The 24,946-nt window shown below is 34.4% G+C and overlaps 1 protein-coding gene and 1 long non-coding RNA gene across 10 annotated transcripts in view; one reads left to right on the top strand and one right to left on the bottom strand.

Annotated features, from left to right (window-relative positions):
* Positions 1 to 24,946, bottom strand: part of LRRTM4 (leucine rich repeat transmembrane neuronal 4) — a 706,001-nt gene that overhangs the window by 537,095 nt on the left and 143,960 nt on the right. The gene's annotated exons all lie outside the window — the stretch shown is intronic.
* The window catches only part of LOC112664276 (uncharacterized), a 111,769-nt gene that overhangs the window by 77,560 nt on the left and 9,263 nt on the right, over positions 1 to 24,946 (top strand). For 2 of the 7 annotated variants that reach the window (XR_004806173.2, XR_003139612.3), the window contains exon 5: positions 11,037 to 11,104. The exons of 3 other annotated variants lie outside the window; for them this stretch is intronic. This is a non-coding gene — a long non-coding RNA (uncharacterized LOC112664276). Of the gene's footprint in view, positions 1 to 3,506; positions 3,570 to 8,574; positions 8,735 to 11,036; positions 11,105 to 24,946 lie in introns of those variants that run through there. 2 more of the 7 variants (XR_003139611.3, XR_007402978.1) reach the window with 2 other exon arrangements.

Raw genomic sequence — 24,946 nt, 5'->3', positions numbered from 1 at the left:
TGCCAGAGATATTTTATTATACGTAGGCATTACATTCATATTCTTTTTCTCTAACTTCAAAATGTTTAGGTTGATTTTACTTTTGTTTAGATAGTGGAAGTGAAGGCTAATTTCAAGTTTTTAAAGAAGAAAAACAAAATGAAAACTAAGACCATCCTTTTACAAAAAGTGTCACTGTAGTGTAGCAAAATGAACAAAGATGATACTGACCTTTTCTTATTTCCCACAACACATTTTAAATTAGCACAGCTGGAATATTCTATAGAAAATCAAGAATCATAGCATATTCAATTCCACATTGGTATTTTAATCATTGCTTAAGAAAATCCTTCCACAATATTCCTGATCCTCCTGAATACTAATTAAATGGAAAATATCTAGTTAGGCTTAATGTCTGCTTCAAACCTTCCCCAGAGTAATGCATATAAATATGCACTTCATTCATTTGCCAAACCAAATTTGATTGTTTGCGCTATTCCTGGAGATGGGTTAGGTGTTAAGAAGACAAAAGACAATTAATAGGCAGCATGTCACCACAGCAAACTTAGAAACTTGACTAAAATTTATATAACTGTAAGATAAAGAAGATGGCATATGATTTAATGCATCACACAATATTATCTTTAAAAAATCTTCTAGTTTGAAAAAAATCTTCTAATTTGTAATGATTATAGCACAGATGCATACCTCATCTTAAAATTAATGAATGTTTATTATGAGGACTTAAGAAGAGGGGTGAAAAATAAATGAAAAAATTAACTCATCACTCAGACTGTTATTTTAATGTACTTCCTTCCTATAGTTTTTTCTAAGTTTATAATTGGTAAGTTGGAATACATAATATTTTAGACAAAAATAGGATCATACTTTATATACTGCTTTAGCATCAGATTTTTTTCTACCACTTAATATAAACTGAAATCATTTCCTTAACCTTCCCCCTAAAAGATGATGTTTTATGCCAGGAAAAAAAAAAAAAAACTACTCTGTGGTTATTTTCAGTTTTCAAAAGTATTCATTTCCATATGTAATTGTTTCACATCTAAGAATATTTTTCAATGAGATAATTCTAGATGTTGAATTACTATGTTAAAGAATATGAAGCTTTAGTGCACACTGATAAATTTTCTTCCTGAGATTTTTCTAGTATCTATAACTAATGGTGATACATGAGATTGTCCACTGCCTTGTGGCTTTGTTAACATTTATTACCAACTTTGTAATTTTTGTCAATTTAAAAATGTCTTTCATTACTAAAAGTGTACAAATATTTAATATACAGTTGACTGTTAAACACTGCAAGGGTTAGGGATGCAGAACCCTCTATAGTTGAAAATCTGTACATAACTTTTGACTCTCCAAAACTTACTTCTGATAGCTATTGTTGACAGGAAGCTCTACCAATAAATACATAATCGATTAACATATTTTGTAAGTTATATGTACTATATACAGCATTCTTACAATAAAGTAAGCTAGAGAAAAAATGTCATTAAGAAAAATCATAAGGAAGAGAAAATAGTTTATAGTACTAGACTGTATTTACTGAAAAAAATCTGCATATAAATGGATCTATGAAGTAAGTTCAAACCCACATTTTTCTGCATCCCAAAGATTTTGAACGGTTGTATCTTCATTCTCATTAGTTTCCATGAATCTTTTTAATTCTTCCTTAATTTCCTGGTTGACCCTTTCATCTTTTAGCAGGACAGTCCTTAACCTCCATGTGTTTGAGGTCCTTCCAAACTTCTTGTTGTGATTTAGTTCTAATTTCAAGGCATTATGGTCTGAGAATATGCAGGGGACGATCCCAATCTTTTGGTTTCGGTTCAGACCCGATTTGTGACCCAGTATGTGGTCTATTCTGGAGAAAGTTCCATGTGCACTTGAGAAGAATGTGTATTCAGTTGAGTTTGGATGTAAAGTTCTGTAGATATCTGTGAAATCCATCTGGTCCAGTGTATCATTTAAAGCTCTCGTTTCTTTGGAGATGTTGTGAATGCTCTGCATCACTTGCCATTAGGGAAATACAAATCAAAACCACAATGAGATACCACCTCACACCAGTGAGAATGGGGAAAATTAACAAGGCAAGAAACCACAAATGTTGGAGAGGATGCGGAGAAAAGGGAACCCTCTTACACTGTTGGTGGGAATGTGAACTAGTGCAGCCACTCTGGAAAACTGTATGGAGGTTCCTCAAAGAGTTAAAAATAGACCTGCCCTACGACCCAGAAATTGCAGTGTTGGGGATTTACCCCAAAGATACAGATGCAATGAAACGCCGGGACACCTGCACCCCGATGTTTCTAGCAGCAATGTCCACAATAGCCAAACTGTGGAAGGAGCCTCAGTGTCCATCGAAAGATGAATGGATAAAGAAGATGTGGTTTATGTATACAATGGAATATTACTCAGCCATTAGAAATGACAAATACCCACCATTTGCTTCAACGTGGATGGAACTGGAGGGTATTATGCTGAGTGAAGTAAGTCAGTCGGAGAAGGACAAGCATTATATGTTCTCATTCATTTGGGGAATATAAATAATAGTGAAAGGGAATAGAAGGGAAGGGAGAAGAAATGTGTGGGAAATATCAGAAAGGGAGACAGAACGTAAAGACTGCTAACTCTGGGAAATGAACTAGGGGTGGTAGAAGGGGAGGAGGGCGGGGGATGGGAGTAAATGGGTGACGGGCACTGGGGGTTATTCTGTATGTTGGTAAATTGAACACCAATAAAAAATAAATTTAAAAAACCCCACATTTTTCAAGGGTCAACTATATACTGTGGTTAATAATCTTTTAGCATACATGTGAATTACTTCTCCGAATTCCCTTTCCCTATTAGATTGTTCAACTTTTTCTAATTGATTGATGACAGCATTTCATATTTTAGTTTTAGTTATACTAGTCCTTTATTTTCATTTAATTCCAAAATTTTAGTAGTTTATTACCTTAATTGTTGATGCTTTTGTTAAATCTTATGTAATACATACATCAAATTTTTATTATTTTACATTTGGATTTAATCCTAAAACTTTTGTAGCCTAAAATCAGGTAACTATCGCCCTTGTTTGTAATTATAACTTTTGTTTTTCAACTTTAACCTTTTAATCCAATAAAATTCATTTTTGTTGTCTGAGTCAGGGGACGTTTAGTTCCCCTCCCCCACTCTAATGAAATTATTTAAATTTTTTTTTATATAATCAGTCATCTGTCTTCTCATATAAAATGGCATATATAAAACTCTTGAAAACTTTGGGGTCTCCTTTTGAATTTTTCATTCTATTTTAATCAGTGCTACGTTAGGTTAACTACTATAGTTAAGAAGAAAATTACCACCTCATATTCCCCCAGTTCTTTCAATGTCTCATTGTTCTGGTTGAGCATTTTTCTAATTAGAGAAGAATGTGAAGGTTTATACAACATAGTATGTTTAGGTCTTATAAAATAGACTGCTTTAAATTGTATTATCACTAACAAAACTGTTGAATCTCTTTGCAGACTAACAGCAATGTAGCAGTAGGGATTGCCGAGATTTTGAGCACATATCTTTCATAGTCCGAGGTTTGAATCCTGGATCTATCACTCTATATACAACTGCATTATTTTTCATTTTTTCAACTATAAAATGGGACAATTATAATTCCCTCAAATTATGGTTGTGCAGATTAAGGGAGAAAGATAAGATATGCAAAGTATCTGGTACATTATATTTGCTTTACATATTCTCTTGTACTTCTATTCAACAAGGTACATTAACTTGAAATATATTATGTGCAATTTAAGTTAGTTAAAGAAGAAATTACTGATGTAAAATTTTTTATACGCCCCAACCAAAAAAAAAAGCTCCAATCTAGTTACTACAATAGAATATGAATTCTTCTCTGTACTCTTTTTTAAAAAACAAGATATATGTTTACATATCTGAGAAATGGAAATGTAGTGTTTTATAATTGTGTTATAACTCATATCAATTTTATCCTTACACTCCAATGATTCTATTTACTTTATTCACTTGATATGAACTGAATGCCTACTAAAACATAAATTATCTATAATTTATGGATATATTAGCCAAACACAGTAAAATGACTTCCATAACATTCCCATGCTAGACAAGAGCAGAGCAGAACTGGGACTTCAAGTTCCAGACTCTCCAATAGTCCAAGGCATTCCTAATGTAACCAGATAGACTGAATGAAATTAAACAAATAAATTGGGCATGTTAACATTTAATAGGACACATTGATCCATTCAGCATACTCTCATTCTATTATCTATTTTTTAAAGTTATATTGCACTTCCTACAGTAATCTCCCCAATCCATTAATTATTCCCTCAATATTTCCCTCAGAATCCTTCACATGTGCCACAATTTTCACTGGTATCTCACCCATGAACTTAACTTTCTTGTTTAGTTACCTACCTTTGGTCCCAGGCATCCAACCATGTAGCTTCTCTGTTATCAGTCCTAAAGAGTTGACAATCCATAAGGAATGTATCCCAGTCTTGTTATAGCCTCATGAAATATCAAAATTCATCCAGATCTTAGACTGCCAGATCTTCCTCAATATGTTCCTAGTAAGTTATCTATGAACTCTTTCAGGAATTTTTCTAAATATTGACTTCCTTCCTCCAGTGCCATATGCCTCATCTTCTCCCTCCTCTCAGCAAATGATCTTTCCTTTTTCACTGGAGACAAAGGGGGTGGGGGGCAAGAACTTTCTAAACTTCCTTTTTTTTACCAGTGTCAAATGAATCAAAAGGTGCTTTCCTTCATTCTTGCTTCTCATTTTAGTGGAAGAAGTTTTCTGTCTAAACTAAAACTTATCCTTTTATCCAGCTTTCTTTTCCTGTTACTTTTTGAGCAACTGTGCTATTTGAATCACCATTCTTTCCATCCCTCTTTTTTCCTTTTTCTTTTTGGGCTTATTATCTTAGATAAATGATAATCTTCAATTTTAGTTCATCTTAAAAGAAAATGTTTCCTCAAATCCATATCTTCCATTACCTATGGTTCTATAGATTCCTTTCACAGATAAAGTATTTGAAAGAATAATCTAGAAGACATAACATTTGTCTTTTTAGAGGACTAATTATGTCTGATATACCTTCAAACTATCCATTAAACTAACTATAAAAGATAAATGCAAACACACACACACACACACACACATACACACACAGACTGGCAACAGCTTATAAACTTAAGATTGATGACAGAAGTCTAAGTCTGGGTGTCCTATAGGGACCATTCCATACCAACATCACATATTTTACCTCTTTATTGGTTGAACTCATCCTTCTTTCCCCATTTCTGTCCCTACAGCCATTGGTATTTCACAAATAAGAAAACTGAGGCCAAGAAGTTTAGTTAAATTGCCAAAAGTAGCATTTCTTCAATTTCATTCCAGGCAGGTTGTTTTCAGAGTTCATAGTCTTAACCATCAAAACTCTATCCTTCTTATTCCCCATGAACAGTAATATAGGGACTGACTTAAGTCAGTTGTTATCCCAGAAGAGCTCATTTTATGAAAAGTAAAATTTGATCAGTTGTGAGAATAGTATCACTGGTTCTGCCTTGGCATCAGGATCCTAAGATGGAAGATTATGGCTACTCCTTTGTTATTCCTTTGTCCATAACCACCAAACAACTGAACCTGTTAAGTGTCTGATTTATAGATTTCTTAAGACAAAACAGACCCTAGTAGGATTAAAACTGTTGGTAAACAAAGCTGGTCCATAGTTAATATTAGCATATTTCTTAATTTAAGAAGTGTGAAAATTTTAGCAACTTTTTAATGTATATCACAAAGGATCTTCATAAGAGTCCAGATGGGCACTATTACTGCCCATCAGTTTACAAATGAGAATACTGAAGAACTAAGAGGATGAATAACTGTCCAAAGTCAGTAAGTAGGAAGAGGCAAAGAGAGGATTTGAATCCATGTAGTTTGTTCCCAGAATCCATATTAACCCCATTCTATTTTGTCCCTGTAGAATTTATACATGTCCATATTTAACATCCACAGTAAACTTTACCTTGGTTCATAATAAAAAGAAATTATACTATGCTTCTAAATTTCATCTTATGTAGCTGTCATGGATTATCCACATATTTTTAGTCCTTGGGACTGAATATTGGAAAGAAAAACAGAAGTGGGAGGCAAGGAAGAAAAATAATGAAACTTAGAAGTATAGAGAAGCAAAAGCAAAAGTAAAATGTACTCCTAAGAATACACTGTATCGTCCTGAACCGACACAGACTCCAGCACTGTCCCTAATGACAGCAGTGAGATGGAATCTAACAAAGCCAGGTATTATTACTGTCATCTCACTGAATAGGAGTAGTGGTGGTAATTTCCCTTATGTCCTTTTAGGAATCAGGGCCATGTGCAATTTCATGAATTCTGTGTCTTGTCATCCTGATATGGTTTACTGAGCTTTGCATCCAGGCTGAAATTCCATTCTGACTCAAAATTGTGACATAAATAGTAAATGACTAATGAATGTACTCCTCAAAATGCTGTCTCATTAACATCAGGTCCTCAATAAAAATGGGAGAATGTACCATAAATAATCTCATCTCCTATGTGTAAACCACAGATCTAACTGAACATAAAATGCATATATGAGATTTATCTCCTCCTTTTGAAGAAGGTATTAGGAAGAATGCTTCGGAATTTTAACTAAACGTATTATATAACTCTCTTGAATTCTCAAATGAAAAGAAACTAAAAAATTTAAATAGAGTACTTCTTGGTATAATGGGAAGCTTCAATTATAAGAGATATATAATTCCACATATGATTGATACATTTACCACAGTTACAAAGTTACTAAAGATAAATAAGCTACATGTGTCCCCTCTAAACATACCTAAATTTGAACCTCAAAGGGTAATTTTTATTGGCAAAGGCTCTCCCATAAACTATATACACTTAGAAGCAGAGAATGCCATGGATGGCTAGGGGAAGAAAAGTTTTTGTTTACCTTTTTGTGTTTTCATGAACATTTATTTGCATTCAACATCAGCACACCTGCCACACTGTAGCAGGATGAGTGGCTTCTGAACATAAGAATGTTTACCTTCTGCTCTTCAGCACACATTTGTTTAAAATTCATCTAAAAATTGAGTCTTCAAACTACTGCTATATATAGGCGCTGTATTTAGAGAAAGCTACAAAATTGGTTCCTTTTTAAAGGACTAAAAGAATTAGAGGAAATTGTAGATTTAAATCCAAACAAGAAAGGAGGAATTACCAGCAGAGGACAAAATGTCAACTTATAGACAAAATCTCCACCTAAATATATTTTAAAGGGACAACCCTAGCTTAGCAGCTATAATAAAATTAGGGAGACTGCTTTCTGAATTCATAGAGCCATCTGAATTCCTATTACTTCTTCTGTAATTCCTATGATGTCCTTGCACCCCATCCTTTAACTATACCCCCATCTCCCAGCAGCTTGCCACCCTTAGTGAGTTAATAGCCTCTAGCACAGCCTGTATCCCTGGATGGAAGACAGCAGAATAACTAAACCCGTCCTGATAAATAGTTGTCTTTACAGTAAGGGAGGAATATAAAATGAGTCTCGAAGTCATAGAATCACCATGATAACCAGAACCACCTCTATTATTTTTGTTATTATCATTGTAGTAATTTCTGTGTGGGAAAATCACTGCTTTTATATTCACCAGAGTAGAGCAAATCCCCCAAAATCATATAATCCTACCTCTTAGCAGATAAACAAACAACATTTATTTAAATCAAACTCTTTTTCTTTTTTTCAAACTTTTAAACCAATATTGATCTTTCTGGTGAGAAGGATTTCACTTTTATGGATTCTATCAACTCTTTCAGGGTTCAAACTACTGCCTCTATTTTCAAGGTGGAAGTTGAACACTGAGGAGATATATGAACTAAAAATATTTTTTTTTAAACTAAAATCTTTAAAAGAAAAAAGAAAGAGTAACATATTCCCTTTTTGCAAGTGGGCAGATCTATATTTTTACTCATATTCAAAAGTCTTAAGTAGAATTAAATTTACCAAGAACAGGTTTATTGAATATTTATGGGCTTAGAGAAATGCTACATAGTCAATGAAAACAGTCTTGTTATCACTTACTTACCAAATATCACAAAATTCAGGCATATTTCCAGAATATAATTCTTAATTACCTCCTATAAGGTTGTGTTCTGCTCTGTGAAATAGTATTTTTTTAACAACATGAAAAAATTATGAATAAACTAAGAAGTCATTTAGTAATCAAGCAATCAAAAAAGCAGTTATGATTTTTCTCTTGACACAGGTTTTTTCACAAATGTAAGTAATTAAAGTTTTGGCATGTCTCTAAAGTAAGTTGTTAGACTTCCACTTACATAGATGGAAGGTAAATAATGAGAATTTGCTTGACTTACTTTATGAATATAGTTGACCCTTGAACAAAATAGGTTTGAACTGTGTGGTCTATGCATGGGTGGTTTTTTCCCGGCATAAATATAGTATAGTACTTGCAAATGTGTTTTCTCTTCCTTATGTCTTCTTAATAATATTTTCTTTTCTCTAGCTTACTTTTTAAAGAATATAGTATAGAATACTATACAAAATATGTGATGCTGGGGCAGCCAGTGTGGTTTGGCAGTTTAGCGCCGCCTTGAGCCCAGGGCGTGATCCTGGAGACCCGGAATCCGGTTCCACGTCGGGCTCCCTGCATGGAGCCTGCTTCTCCCTCTTTCTCTCTGTGTCTCTAATGAATAAGTAAATAAAATCTTTAAAAAATATGTATTGCTTGACTATTTATATTATCAGTAAGTCTTCTAGTCAACAGTAGTAGGATATAAGTAGTTAAGTTTTGGGGGAGTTAAAAGTAATATGCAGATTTCCAACTGTGTAGAAGTTACCACCTCTGAACCCTGCATTGTTCCAACTGTGTAGAAGTTACCACCTCTGAACCCTGCATTGTTCAATTGAACTGTAGTATAAATATTACCCTTTAATACATACAAATAAAATGTGTTAGAATTTGGGATTGTGGACATATTTATTTGCATCTTCATTTTCTCAATTTTAAAAAAATCTAAATAATAAATTCTACTTGATGGAACAATTTGACTATATATATGTGTGTGTATATATATATATATAGACTATATATATAGTATATATATCCCTGACCCATATATATATATATATATAGAGAGAGAGAGAGAGAGAGAGAGACAGAGACAGAGACAGAGAGAGAGAAAGAGAACAATTTCATATAGATATGAAATAAAATGTGCCAGATTGATTGATATATCTCTTTAAAAGTTAAATTAAAAATATAGTGAATTTCCTCTTCACAGCCAACTTTGTTAAAATATTGGTCATAATTTCTACCTCTGTTGTTTAACCTTCCCTACCCCCCAATTCACCCCAATTAATCTGGCTTTTTATACTGTCCTCCAGCACAACAGCTCTTACTGAGGTCCCTAGATCATTTCATAGCACTGAAGTTAACTTAATTCCTAGTTAGATTCACCTCAATTGATCATTCACTCTTCTTGGAAACTTGCTTTTTCCTGGCTTCCAAGACATATCTTCTCCCTTCAATTTTTCTAGTTACTTGTTGTTGTTGTTGTTTTCTTGTTACTTCTTCTCTGCCTTTGCAGCCATAGTATCTGTATTATCTTCTGCCCCGTGATTAACTATTCATATCTTTCAAGACCTATCCCTGCGTGGCTTCCTGTACCTCCTTTATATTCGCACCCTGGATTTTCTCCTATCTACCCCAAGCTTTGTTTACCCCTAAATAAGTAGATGATTCAGAAATTTATATCATTATCCCTGACCCGTCCTAAAAGCTTCACGCGATTTTATCAACAATCTATCTGGAATCTCTACTTGGGTGTCTCAGAGGCCAATCTCACAAAAAAAAAAAAAAAAAAGTAATCAGTGATCCTTCTTATTTCTCTCAAACTTTGTCCATTTCCAGTATCCCTTATTTTTTTTAAATAAATTTATTTATTCTTGAGAGACAGAGAGAGAGAGAAAGAGAGGCAGAGACATAGGCAGAGGGAGAAGCAGGCTCCCTGCAGGGAGCCTGATGTGGACCCAATCCCAGGACCCTGGGATCACACCCTGAGCCAAAGGCAGACGCTCAATCACTGAGCCACCCAGGCGTCCCTCCAGTGTCCCCTATCTTAATGAAAAGTACCACCATCCATGCACAGAAGAGTCATCAATGTTGTTTAGCTTGTACTTATCTTTCATATCCAATATTCTCTCCAGTCTCAAGAATTGTACTTACTATTATCATTCTTCTCTGCATCAATCTCTATCTCTATCAACATCTTAAGTCAAATTACCATCTTTGCCTAGGTCATTCAGCTACTTAGCTTCTCCCCCTCTCATCTGTCTAGGAAAATTACAAAGTGACCTTTTAAAAATAACAAATCTAGTCACATGCCTATTCTTTGCTCTTCTTCCTCCCCATTATTAATGAATACTAATCACTCTTACATAAAGATATAATCTTTGCAGCTCTCAGCTGAAAAGGTACTTTCACAGAGAAGCCTTCTACTCCTTCTAAAATAGGTCAGTGCTCCTCTGCATTAACACATAGGTTTCTGTGGCCTTGCACTTGTTGGTGTCATTCTTTGATGATTTTGTGTCTGTCACTTACTAGACAATAAGCCATATGAAAGCAGGAGCTGTCTAGATTGCAACTCTAGCTACTACCACGGGACAGGTACATGAGAGGATGATTCATTTTGAGTGTGTAGCTCATTTTCTACTTAAGGTTGTAACCTGTTTGGAATTGAACAACTTGTCTAAAGGACTTCTGAACAGGATACATCTCATGTGAAATTTTGCAGCAGATGAAGATTATTAATGTGCCTGCTCTTCTCCTCCTTTCCTACTCCTCTATCCAACTTCTGGCAACTTCCTTACCCATAGAAGCTCAGTGACTTTCAGTGCACACTTTAGCTAGGTTTACTGAGTCAGAAAAATGCTAACATGTCCTTCCCAGGCTACCTCTCCTTACAGGTATCCAAAGAACAGGAGGAATTATAGAAAATATTAACACTGAAGAAATGAATAATATGAGATGACAGGTAAGTGTGCCTTCCAGGTCTAGACTGGTCTAGATTGGAAGGGATTCATTTACATATCCATTAAATCATTATAGATTACCTCATACTAACAGGTTCTAGTTGTTGATTACATGATTTACAGCTGTGAGGTCCAATAGAGTAGTCACCAGCCATTTAGGGCTATGTAAATTTAAATTAATTAAATTAAATATTATTTCTTTGTTTGCAATATCTATGCTTTAGGCGATGTTGTCCATCATCATACAGAGCTCCATTAGACAATATTGTTCTATAATCTGTGTTTTAATTCACAAATTCTGTATTTGGAAAATATTGCTTCCTTTACCTTAATTTAGATTGCCTTCTGATTCATATGTTCCCAATGATGTTTTTTTAAAAAAATAGCTGTCTATTGTATGACCCTGCCAATATTCACTACTCCCTCTCACCCAGGAACAGGTGTGGGCAGATGACCAACCTAGGGCAATAGGTCTTTTTCCAAATTATTTGGAGCTTGAACTGAAGGAGGGAAGGATTATTTTTTCTCTAAGTGATTCACTTATTTCTATCATGTGTTTTAGAGAGGAAAAAGAACTGGATTCAAGAAATAAAGAAAATAGCAGATATGCCATCAACCAGTTAAGGGAAGGAAAATGAAATTCATGGTGGCATTCACAAATGGTCTTGTTCTAAGACCTTTTTTTACCTTTGCCCTTGGGTTGCTATGAACTACCCTTGAATCCTTAAACATAAACTACCTTTTAAAAAACATAAGCGAGCTTGCATAGCTTTTATTTAATCCTCATAATAAGCTATACAGATGAGGAGACTTTGGTTCAATGAGTTCAATCAAAGTAATAGAGCCTGAATTAAAATCAATATGGTTTATGTGAATTGAAAACATGTCATATTTCTATAATGCTATAATATTTTCAAGGTGAAAGTCTCTGTACTAAGCTGAGGATAAAGGAATAAATAAGGTATTGTCCTTGGTTAATTTTATTTTTAATTTACTATGGGTTGAGCTCCAAGAAAAGAACAGAGATTAAGGATATTGAGGCAGAGCTGTGTGCACAAGATTGAAGAATCCCAGGAAAAGACTAAAACTGAGGTTATCCCCAAAATTTTCTGATCAATGAAAGCAAGTTACCAGGAATAGTTGAACAGACTGGATTTGAGGGAACCATGAGATTGTGAGTCTGATTTCAGGCCAACAATTATTTACAAATAGGCAAAGTATAAGGCATTTCAAGAGTGATCTGCTCCCCACTAAGGCTAATCTAAATTCAGGCCTGGGAAAAAGCAAGGGAAGACGCTGTGTTGGGTTTGACTTGAGAAAGCAGAGAAGAGGGATCAGAAAATGGAAAAAATCTTGATGTAAGACTGTAGATACATAGCCCATCAAGTTTCCAAGTCAAAGTATTACTATTACCAATTCTACTTAACAATTGAACTTAACAATTCTACTTCCTGAAGACTCAATCTTAACATAAGGTTGATTTGAGAGTAATTTTTAGGTCTCTAACATGGGGGACATAGAAAGCATTATTTCATTACTAAGGGGCTCCATTCATATTCAAACTGTAAATGGGAGAATTTTTCTATGGCAGCTGAACAAAAATGAAAAATAAAAAGGGGGTTGATTTGTTTCTGAAGTTCAAAAATATGTCTATGAATGACTAGCCGGAGATGGCAGAATTTAGATACGATGAGATGGATTGATGCAGCTATCTGCCAAGCAGCATGATTAAAACCATTCAGACCCTGAAAATGAAGCAGAGAACACTGGCTTTTTTCTGTAAACTAAAATGTCACCATCAGACTTAAGTGCTCTTGTCTTGTCAGAGGATTTATTTTTATTAAGAATTTCTCTGACATGCATTTGCCAAGTGCTTCATTGATGCTCCCCATCAGTCACAGTTCCTTGGTGACATGGTATGACTAGACCTCAATAATAAAAAGAACTAAGGCATCCATGCAAATTAGATCTAGTCACATGTCCAAGGCACCACATTAATACATGATTTTGCGACAAGGTGGATTTAGTCTGTTACATGATTAGTTGGATGGAGAGGACTGTATCATGTAGTAAGAGGTATTAGAAGATGTATATTAGTTTCAACTTTTACTAGAGAATCAAAACGTGAGTCTTCTGTTGAAGGGACATTATTATCCATCATCCCAATGGTCAGCTATACTTCTGGATGTAAAATTAGTTAAGAGCTGGGATAGGCTTGTAACTTTAGGGTTCATCCCAAGATAAACAAAAATGGATATTACTGCGTGTCTGATTCTGCCAGAGACCATTTTGTCACAGTGTGTATTTAAAACTGTACAGATTTGGGACGCCTCAGTGGCTCAGAGGTTGAGCGTCTACCTTTGGCTCAGAGCGTGATCCTGGAGTCTGGGATCGAGTCCCACATTGGGCTCCCTGCTAGGAGCCTGCTTCCCCTCTGCCTATGTCTCTGCCTCTGTGTGTGTGTGTCTCCGATGAATAAATAAATAAAATCTTTTTAAAAATTAAATAAGACTGGACAGATTTATATTTTCTGAACTCAGGTGAGCCCATAGCACCACCTATCAATCCCTTTACCTGTCTTTAGTCAGCTACTTTTCCCATTCTTATTGATTACTTCAGAACCATCCTTTTTTCTCAAACTATATACAATTCCCACTCCCTCTCTCAGCAGATAGCCTGACTACTTAGAATATTGTGGCCACCAGGTTTGATTTCCCTCAACTTTCTACCTTTTTATCTATTAAACTTTCTACTGCTATCCCTTCTTTTTTTCTCCAATCACATGGGATGAACTGACCTTCCAGTTGCTCTAAATCACACTTTTGTGTTTTTGAGATTCTCCTGTCAGTCCTGGTCTAAGACCTAACTACATCAGCCAATGTTTCTTTTACATACCTTGAACCTGCAAGAACCAGTTTAATCCTGCAAATTCTATAGACCTTCCCTTTGCTTCATGGTCTCCCTAGCTACTCACCAAGTCATATTGTGCTCCATTCTAAATGGTTATGTCAACAGCCTTGAGGGGAAGCTTTTACTCCACTTGAAAGCTAGAGAGTTAGTTTGACACAGTTTTATACATACTGGCAAAAGACAAAACTCATGGGTAAGAGACAGAGGATATTATGATTCATGGTACAGCAAGAAGTGTGAGCTTTACATTTACTTTGGTTCCCTGCATCCCCAAGTCCTTACAGAGGTGATGCATATGGCTAAGAGGATATTGTGCACATAGCGGACTTATGTTACAGCTAAGGAACCAATCACATTTAGAAAAACCCCAATATTACATTAGGCTGCCAGCAGATTTGTTCAGCTTTGTGCAGGAAGAAGACACTATCTTTGTTATTCTGGTCAGGAACAAATGTGCCCTTGGTCCTAAAAGGAAAATCTATCTCTATTTTCCAAGGCACTCTATTATAGAAACACCCTGGAAAATATAATCTGGGACAAAAGCTGTCCCAATGCATGTAGCAATGCCATAGACAATTGGTGCTTAAGAGGTTGCCTTTTATTTATTTATATTCTTATTAATAAAAGAAAAGTCTACTGAATGTTCTCTATAGTGTAGCCATTTTATTCAGTGGGGAGTTACAGAGATGCAGTGCACTGTAGCATATTTGAAGAATCCTATTGTATTCTTAATAGACACAATGAACCTGACTACAAATTTTAGGAATAATGGTGATTTTCAAAGCCCTTAATTATAAATCATAAATCACACATAGTCATTTCATTATATACTGCTGAAAGGTTACTAGGCATTGAGGTCTGGTAAAGAATCTCACATATATCAGTATTGATCCAATAAAGAAGAATAAATTGCAAATAATATTTCAGCATTAATAGTGCTTTCTTCACTCTGTAAGACACAAAAAAAAATGATGCTTCTTGGGAAATATACTACTATAGTTGCTGTAATCCTCCATTTTGTTTTAAACCAGCAGTTGAAATCACATTATATTAAATAACTGTGTGCTTGGTCTTTTGGGGTGGGATGAAGAAACACATTCTGCCAAGTTTAGCCCTTGTGAGTTCAGAGTTCAGAAACAAATTCAATTCTTTCTGGAAATGAGTGCAATAGAGCAGCTGGTCAAACACAATTTACTTGCTGACAGAAATAAACTTAATGATTTCTGGAAGAAAGAAAAAAAGCTTACTAAAAAGGCTTATAAGGAATATCAACCAGATTGGGGGCACTTTTTGCTTGAAAGCTATCTTCTTTTAGACCCTTGTGCAACTTTCCCTAGTCCTCAAACACAAATAGGCATATAAAACAAAATAAATGAAATTTAAAATTAAAACGAACAAAACTAGGTAGATAGAGAATAAAAAATGAAGAGTCATTTAAACTGCTAAAACTTAGGCTGATGGACAACTTATAACAAGGATCTTTGGATATAATTCATTAACTTTAAGAGTAACAAAGAGATTGTGGAAGAAAACAATCTATTGAATATTTATTTGCATTAGACAACCAGGATTTGCTTTCTGAAATAAAACTCACTTGTGGAAAAAAAAAAAATGTTAGAAAAGAATTTGTCTTCAATCTCTGTCTCCAGACTCAGAAATCCAAGGCTTGTACAAAACACAACCTGGAACTGAACCGCTGTCCTTCTACAACATTGGTACTGTATTTGGAGGTCCATGGAATACTCATTGCCTCACATCCTCTCCTCCTGACTTTTACCAGTTTTTATTTTGAAAAATATGAGATTCATAAGAGGTTGTAAATGTAGTATGGAGTGTTCCCAGGTACCTGCAGGTAGCCTCCTTCAGTGAAAACATCTAAGCGCATAGTATCAAAATCAGGAAGTGAACTTGATACCATACTATTAACTACACTATAGACCTTATTTGGATTTCATTACTTTTATTGTCCTCTCTTTCATCTTTAAAGCAATATTCAGATATACAACTCACAGAAAATACCTGTCTAGGAAACATAATGGGAATGGAGTGGGAATAGAGGTGGAAGTGCCCTTTGAGGGGAACACTGTTCTTAACACAGTTCCAGAAGAGTGTAGGCAGGAATGGAAACCGCCAGAGTCACTGCACAATGTAAAATCGACATTGTTTGCTTAATGTGTCCACTAGTTGACAGTACTACAAAATTGTCTAGATAGTGGAAAATGGAGATGAGCTTGGTGAATTACAGAGTCAAACAAGGCAAAGCCTTGCTAGAACTGAAAAACTGGACGGGGAGTTTCAACACAAACTATTCCATGTGCTGAGACCTGAAGCTAGCAGACAGGTCCATGTCCACATCCTACCTATCCAGAGTTTCTGCTGCTGAATAAAATAGACAATGTTAGGAAATTTGGCACACTCAGAAGATTACGTGAAGATGTGATGCTGGAGAAATTCACAGGGAAGACAAGACTGAAGTTAAAAGTAAACGATGGGATCCCTGGGTGGCGCAGTGGTCTAGCGCCTGCCTTTGGCCCAGGGCGCGATCCTGGAGACCTGGGATCGAATCCCACGTCGGGCTCCTGGTGCATGGAGCCTGCTTCTCCATCTGCCTCTCTCTCTTTCTCTCTGTGTGCGTGACTATCATAAATAAATAAAAATTTAAAAAAAATAAAAAAAAATAATAAAAGTAACCGAGCTTGGATGAAATGTGAGATCAAGGGGCTAAGAAAGAATTTCAGAGCAAATGGAAATAAATACACTGTGCATGAAAAGAGGGAACTGACTTGCAGGGAATTAGGTAGGAACTTACTCTTTCCATAATTTACAAAGATGTTATAAGAAAAATCCAGGCACTAAAACCTAATTTCTCTACAGTTTCCATATTAGACAGACATGGCTTCTTCAAACAAACATACAAACAAAAAAATTTTCACTATTACTTTTCTTAAAAGTATTTATTTAAATGTGAGTGAAACCAACATATTTGTACAGATTTTATTATATTTTCTAATATGGAAGAAAATTTATCAGATGATAATTCTAGGGTCCATAGTGGGACTTTTGGGGGAGATGACAGTTCACTCCCTGGGCTGAAATGGTCCTAATAGAGTGACTACTCACAATGGCTATTTATTTTTATTATGAAGCTTTAATGTCAATCTTAATTGCATTCAAAACTCTTTATTAGGGACCATCTGGTCCCAAAGATTTATCTATTTCTAGTTTGTAAATGCAGTATCAAACATTCTGTGACTGTAGCCCTGCTTGATCTAGTTGCTATAAATTTTAAGTTCCGAAGTCATTTTGGAGAGAAAAACTTTCTAGTTTCCTTTAGAGAAAGGGAAGAAATTATTAATTTTCTTTTTCCATTATAAATTTTTAATTCTGAGAATTTCTTCTGGAGATTATTGCATGATCCAACTGATCTCTCATCAGTTTCCTCAGTTTATTCTAAATCTTTTAAGCTGCCTAGGTTCCTTATTTCCCAATTTTCTTCTAAATCTTAGTCCAATCTTTTTTTTTTTAACAAATTCTACGTCTCCTACATTCATTCACTTTTCTTTCCACCCTGTATGTTTTCTATCTCCAAACCCCACCACTCAATGATAATTCAAACTACAAATTCCAAATGGCCACCTTTCAAACTCAAGAGGAATCTTAATTTTTTTAAAATAAATGTAGATGTCACAGGAAACAGAATTTGTTTATATTTTGCTACAGCTGCCTTCTGCTCTCACTGGAAGAAAGGATATAACAATATTAGTAAGGAAAAAAAAAACAAGAAACAAAAATCACATTGTATTTAGAGCTAAACCTCTAGCCTCCAAGCTTTTCCCTTTGTCCAACCCCAAATATAACCGCTATCCTAAAGTTGGTGTGATCATTCCAATCAATGCTTACAAATATTTGAACACTAGAGGGAAGCAGCTTGAGCCAGAATCTATGCTCCACGGCTTACTAGCTCTGGGATTCTAGGCAAGTAACTATCTGACCCTGTGCCTTGGTTCTTCTCTCTGTAAAATGGGAAAACATGGTTATTGCTTTATGGAGTGTTTGTGGGAGGAAAAAAAGAATAAGCAAGTCCTTAGAAAATTGCCCAATGCTTGATAAGTACTCTATACATAGTAAATACTGTTATCATTATTATAAACTTTTTCTGTAAAGGGACAAATAGTAAATATTTTAAACTTTTTTTTTAATTTTATTTTTATTTATTCATGAGAAACACAGAGAAAGAGGCAGAGACACAGACAGAGGGAGAAGCAGGCTCCACGTAGGGAGCCTGATGTGGGACTCGATCCCAGGACTCCAGAATCACTCCCTGGGCTGAAGGCAGGTGCTAAACCGCTGAGCCACTCAGGCATCCCTATTCTAAACTTTGTAAGCCCTACTGTAAATCCTTTCTTCCTTCCTTTCTTCCTTCATTACTTCCTTTCTCTTTCTCTGATATTTTCCATCCTCCCTGCCTCCTCTCTGAATCCTTAAAAATTCAAAAAACATAACCCCAATCAAACTCTAGCTTATGGGGCAGTATAAAAACAGGCCATGGGCTGGGTTTGACTTATGGGTCACAGTTTTGTCACCCTTCATATAAATTAATTTAGGGATTGTTGAAGTTTTACAATATTTACTTGTCCATCAAAATAATAAACTTCCCCATTATTCAAGTTTTATGTGGCTCAAAATTTTTTTTTATTATAGCTATGCCTCTTTCATTAGATTTACTCTTAGTTTCTTGTATCTTAGGTGTCTTTTTCTAAACAATTTCCTCCTTTAACAAATTATTGAAAAAAATCTCATTTTGTAGTAGAATAGTTTTAGATTTATAGGAAAGTGACAAAGATATTACCAACAGTTCCCATATACTCCTTACCTCCTCCTTTCTCCTGCTGATATCTTCCTACAGCTGTCACAAGAAAACAACATTGCTATGTTCCGGTAACTGAACACTGCAGTTTCTTCAGACTTCACCAGTTTTTCTCTAATGTCCTTTTCCTGTTCCATGATCCCATATTGAATGATTACATTTTGTCTTCATGTTTCTTTAGCTTCATTTGGTCTCTGACAGTTTGTCAGATTTTAATTATGATGACGTTGGCAGTTTTGAGAATTGGTCAGTTGTGTTTTTGAATGTCCCTCGATGAAACTTAAGCTTACATTTTTCTCATGAAAGACCACAGAAATAAAATGCTAGTCTCAAATGCTATCAACTATTATGAATCATCATGCTATCAAAATGATTTACCACTGATGATGTTAGCCTCAGTGGCTTGCCTAAGGTAAAGTTTTTGAAGTCTCCCCACTGTCAACTTACTTTTTTTCCCCTTTCCATACCCTACTCTTTGAAGGTAGGTCACTAAGCACATCTCCATACTCTAGGAGTGAGCAAGGAATTAAGTTTCCTTTCCTGCTGTGTGTGGTTTTTTTTGGGGGGGGGGTGGAGTGGGGGGAATGCTTACAATAAATATGTGGAATTCTTCTGTATGGGAGATTCGTCTCTTCTCCCATACATTTATATATTTTTTTGTATCCATTATTTATATCAGCTTGGGTTTATTTTATACTTTAGGTTATGATTTAATGTTATTATTATTATTATTATTATTATTATTAATTTTTTTTTGGTTGCTCAAACTGTTCCAGCTTTGTCCATTGAAAATTCTTTCAGGCTGACTCCTGTGTTCCATTGAGATATTTCCATTGTTTTGTGTTTTGAGCACTTTCTTACTTTCTGGCATTAAAAGATGCTCCAGGCTTATGTTGTGTATTTCCTTCCCCAGCCCTGGAATCAACTATTACCCCAAGGATCTCTGACTCCTTTTCTTGGGGAATGGTATTAGGAACCATGATCTTGGGCATTGGTTGGGCAATTTTTTTAAAATTATAATTTCTGATTATTTATGGCACACAAGATTGCTATTGATTTTTATATACTGATCTTGCAACTGTCAATATTAGATTTAAACTGCTATGTTATACTGCAGATAATAGTTGATCTTCTACATGAATAATATTATTTTAACAATTTTAATTCATGCTTCCAATTCTTACACCTTTTACTTTTTTCCCAAGTTTTGATGTTTTAAATAATATCTGCAGGACAGTGCTAAGTTGTGGCAACTTTGTCATATACCTAACTTTAAGCGAATGTTCTACTGCTTCCTATAAAGTGCTACGTTTTCTGCAAGTTTTTGATAATGCTACTTATCAGATTAAAGAGAAAATTTTCTATCTCCAAACTGCTAGGAAAAGTAAATAGATCTTATAGGCATACTGAATATTATCACGTGCTTTTCTGAATGTGTAGAGAAGATCACATGGACTTTTAATCTTTTTAATCAGTTTATGGGATAAATTGCAAAAATCGATTTTCAAATACTAACACATACTTGCCTGATATTCACTTTTTTGGGTCAAGATATATTTACTTTATGATTGCTTCACAGAACATGCTTAGTAACACTTTATTTTGTATTTTTGCATTTCTTTTCTTAGAGTAAAATCAACCTACTAACCTTTTAAAAAATAATCTGATCTCTTTAATGTCTGCCATTCCTATCAGAATTTTAACTTTTTAAAAATGTTTTGATAATTTAGGTTGTTCTATAGAAGTCCATTTTGCCCAAGTTTTCATAGTTTATAATTATTCACAACACCCATTTATAATTTTACAAGCTATCTGTAGTTATATTACCTACTTCATTTAAATGTTATTTTATTGAACTTTCAATCTTTTTTTCCTCCCTTTGTAATTCTGCCATATATTTTTCTATTTTATTTTTCAACTAATTTTTGAGGGTGCCAATTATTCTTTATATTTCTTTCTTTTTTTTAAATTTTTATTTATTTATGATAGTCACAGAGAGAGAAAGAGAGAGAGGCAGAGACACAGGCAGAGGGAGAAGCAGGCTCCATGCACCGGGAGCCCGATGTGGGATTCGATCCCGGGTCCTCAGGATCGCGCCCCGGGCCAAAGGCAGGCGCCAAACCGCTGCGCCACCCAGGGATCCCTATTCTTTATATTTCAATTCATTTTCTGCTTCATCAAATATACTTTTTGATTTTCTTCCTACTTTGGGGATACTTCTATCTCTGCAATAAATAAAATTAATGATTTTCTATCTTTATTCTGATACATCTAAGGTTATAATTTTTATTTGAAAGACTGCTTTAAATTCATTCCACATCTTTAAATAAGTTAAAAACAAAACATTTTATTGTTTCAATATAGATTATTTCTATGATGATTTCTTCTTAAGTAATTTTATCTAAAGTATGTATGTATATGTTCATCATTTAAACATTTCTCAATGTATTATGTTTTAGGAGCTATAATTTCTTTTTCTAGATAATTAGGTACATAGAGAACATGCTTTATAGATTTTAAACTATTTAGTTTTTATTTAAAATTTTTATATATTTATTCATGAGAGACACACAGAGAGAAACAGAGAAATAGGCAGAGGGAGAAGCAGGTTCCCTGGGGAGCCTGACTTGGGGCTCGATCCCAGATCCCCGGACAATAACCTGAGCCAAAGGCAGATGCTCAACCACTGAGACAGCCAGGTTCCTCAAAACTATTGAGTATTTTGACATTTTCTTTGTGCCCTGAGATTTGATCAGGTGTTAAAATTTCCACATATGCTTGGATTCAATCTACATTCTTTCAGGTGCCGAGGTGAAAGTTTCTTGCTGCAATTGTAGTAGCTTCATTTTATGTTCTGCACCAATCTGGGCTTTGCAGCCAGGCTTACTGGGTACCTAATTGGATTCAAGCATAAATATATGTGTGAGCTCAATTGAACACTTCAACTTTCACCCACCTCAGTGTTCTGCTGTGTACAGTGAACCTTTCTGTCTGGTTTGAATAAGTACTGAGCAAGTTAATGTGTGTGGAGTACCTATGGGCTTGCCTGGAATATATCAGGGAGCATAGTGTTTGCCATTACACATTTCAAGGATGCAGAAATATACCTTCCTGGTGAATTCTTCCTTTTCTCATTATGCATAATGATGTTCTTTGTCACTATAAAATGCTTTTTTCCTCATTTTGTCTAATGTTGCTCTCATTTATGCGTAGCTGCTTACTATATTTTCCCATTTTTTGGCTTGTAATCTTCTATTTTAATTTTATATTGTTCAGAGGCATCTTTTTAAAGACATGTGTATACGTTCCCACATTTACATTAAGTATGTACTTTTATCCGTTAAGAGTAGATTTCATCTACCTTATTTTGATTAGTAATATTTTCAGATTTAGTTTTGCTCTGTTTTGTGGTTCTATTGTCAGTATTGCTTCATTTCTGCCCTTTCCTTTCTGGATATGTATTCACTGATGGAATTTCTTTCATTAATTTTTATTCCTTCTCTTTCTTTTCACTAGTTTGGAAGCAATACCTTATGTGATTTTAATGTTTATGTGTATATTTTTAACATGAATATTTGGCGTGGTAATGTCTAGGAAAATATACAATTCCACTCTCCCTTCTGATAACATCTGGCATTTAGATTAGTTTAACCCCAGTGGCTCTTCTCACAACATGGCATGTTGCTGTTGTCCTTCATTTTACCTCCACCTTGAATTTAATCTCTTCTGCTAGTTCCTGCTATTAATATTGATATATACAGTTAATTATACATAGATTTCCCTACATGACTATTAATTCCTTTGCTCATAATTGTTATTTTCCTGTTTTTTCTAATGAGTTTCTTTCTTTTTATTTTTTTTTTCCTTCTTGAATTATACCTTTGTGGTAATTCTCTGGAAAAAGGATAAACTCTCATTTGTTTTTTCTTTTATTTTGTAATTTTTGTTCAATGGTAGTTCATCTAGCTGGCAGTTATTTTTCTCACAAGTTAAAAGCATAATGTTACTGTTTCCTGACCTTCATGCTGAAGGTTGGGAGTCTGCTCTCAGCCCCATTATTATTAATTTGTAGTGGATCTTTTATTTCCAGTGACTTTAAAATTTTTCATTTCATGTTTGATAGTCTAGAGTTTCATAATAGTGTGTTTTATATGCAACAAAAGGGCATATGTGGCCTTCTTTTCATTGGGTAATATATTTTTAAAGATTTTATTTATTTATTCATGAGAGACACACAGAAAGAGACAGAGAGATAGGCAGAGGGAGAGACAGGCTCCCTGCAGGGAACCTGATTCAGGACTTGATCCCAGGACTCTGGGATCATGACCTGAGCCGAAGGCAGATGCTCAACCACTGAGCCACCAATGTGCCCCTACTGGGCAATATTTTTTTAAGCCAACACACTATCAAGTTATCATTCTTAGCAAAACTTATGGCTAATTAAGTAATATTCAAGACATAACAAGGGCAGATATTCTCTGGAAACATATAATTAGACTAAATATCCTTTGTATATTAAATTTTCTAGGATTTGTATTGTTATAGATTAACTTTAAGAAACACTACCAAATGTTGGCAAGGTTGCAGTTAATTGTAAAACAGTCATTAAAACATCTCTTGAGGTCAATTTGGTAACATATGGAAAAAGCTGAAAATATATTCATATAAATTAACCCAGGAATTCAACATCTAATAATTTTTCATAAAGATACTTTTATTCAGAGGACTATGCAAAAACATACACAACACAATTTTTAATAAAATAGCAAACAAACTGGAATTAGCATGCTTAAAACTTAATGGCATGTCTATATAATGGTGTGTTTATATGGCCATTAAAGTGTGTTCCCAAGGAACTTCAGGTGAAATGAGATATGTCCTATTAAAAAAATTAGTTTATAAGAAAATACATACATACAATACAATAAGGTAAAAATATAGTCAAACTGATTAAACAGAGGAAATGAATACAATACACTAACTAGGGGCTGATTTAGTATTAGATAATATTATGAATATATTTTTTTAAATTTTTTCTGAAGTTTATAAGCTTTTTACATGAATTACTATCATGATCAGGTAAAGCAATTATTTTGAATGGGAGGGACTCCAGAAATACAGTAAAAGTAGATGTAACCTGGATATTTGTAATATAGAGTATACGTCATTAATAGTATTAATTTCTGAGAATGCCAAAGATAGAAAGATTTCTAATTTAGAGATTTCAGCCTTAGAAAAGGATAATAAGATGTTCTAAGCATGTTACATACACCAAAGACAGAAAAGGAAATATTGATAAATTTGATTACATAAAAATTTAAATCTCTTTTAGAGATAATATAATTAACCAAGCTGAAGGACTATTAACAGACCAGGAAGAAAAAAAAAAAAGTGACAACCATATGACAAAAAGATGGCAAACTGTTATAACACAAAACATCTCTTAGAAATAAGAGAAAGTCAGACTGGTAGCAGAATTGGCATATATAAAATAGCCAATAAGCATACAAATCTGTAATATCACTCATCAGGAAATAAATGCAAATCATAATAAACACATACCATTTCTCTCCATATGGCAAGTAAAGATGAAAAAGTTTGTAAATAAGTTAATGTGGATAGGAATTTGGAAGAAGAGTTGATTCTTTCAATGTTTTGATGAACATGCAAGTTGTCATAAACTTCAGGTGGATGGTTTAGTGGTCTTTTCAAAAAAAACAATATTCAGTAAACTCACTTCTAGATATTTACTCTATAGTCGTGCATACATATTTATGCGCAGAGAAAAAGAATGTTTAAGATCATTCTTACTTCCTTAAGACAGGATGAAAGACTTTTGAAAAAAAGAAATGTATATAACATAATATGCAACATATAATAACAATATAAGGCATTTCACTTTCTCATTTGGAATAAAAAACTATAGGATATATTTTTGTCTGTATTGTTTTTAAGCGATATAAATATCTATTGAGATATTTTCAGAGTGAGAATATTTGAGGACATTTTTCTAGACATTTTCCGCTTTCTTTTTCTCTTTTAAGATTTATACATATGAAAGAGAGAG

Source organism: Canis lupus, chromosome 17 (genome assembly GCF_003254725.2).
Source record: "Canis lupus dingo isolate Sandy chromosome 17, ASM325472v2, whole genome shotgun sequence".
Classification (NCBI taxonomy): Eukaryota; Metazoa; Chordata; class Mammalia; order Carnivora; family Canidae; genus Canis; species Canis lupus.
Note: the sequence above shows the minus strand (reverse complement) of the source record. Positions and strands in the feature narration are given on the sequence as shown.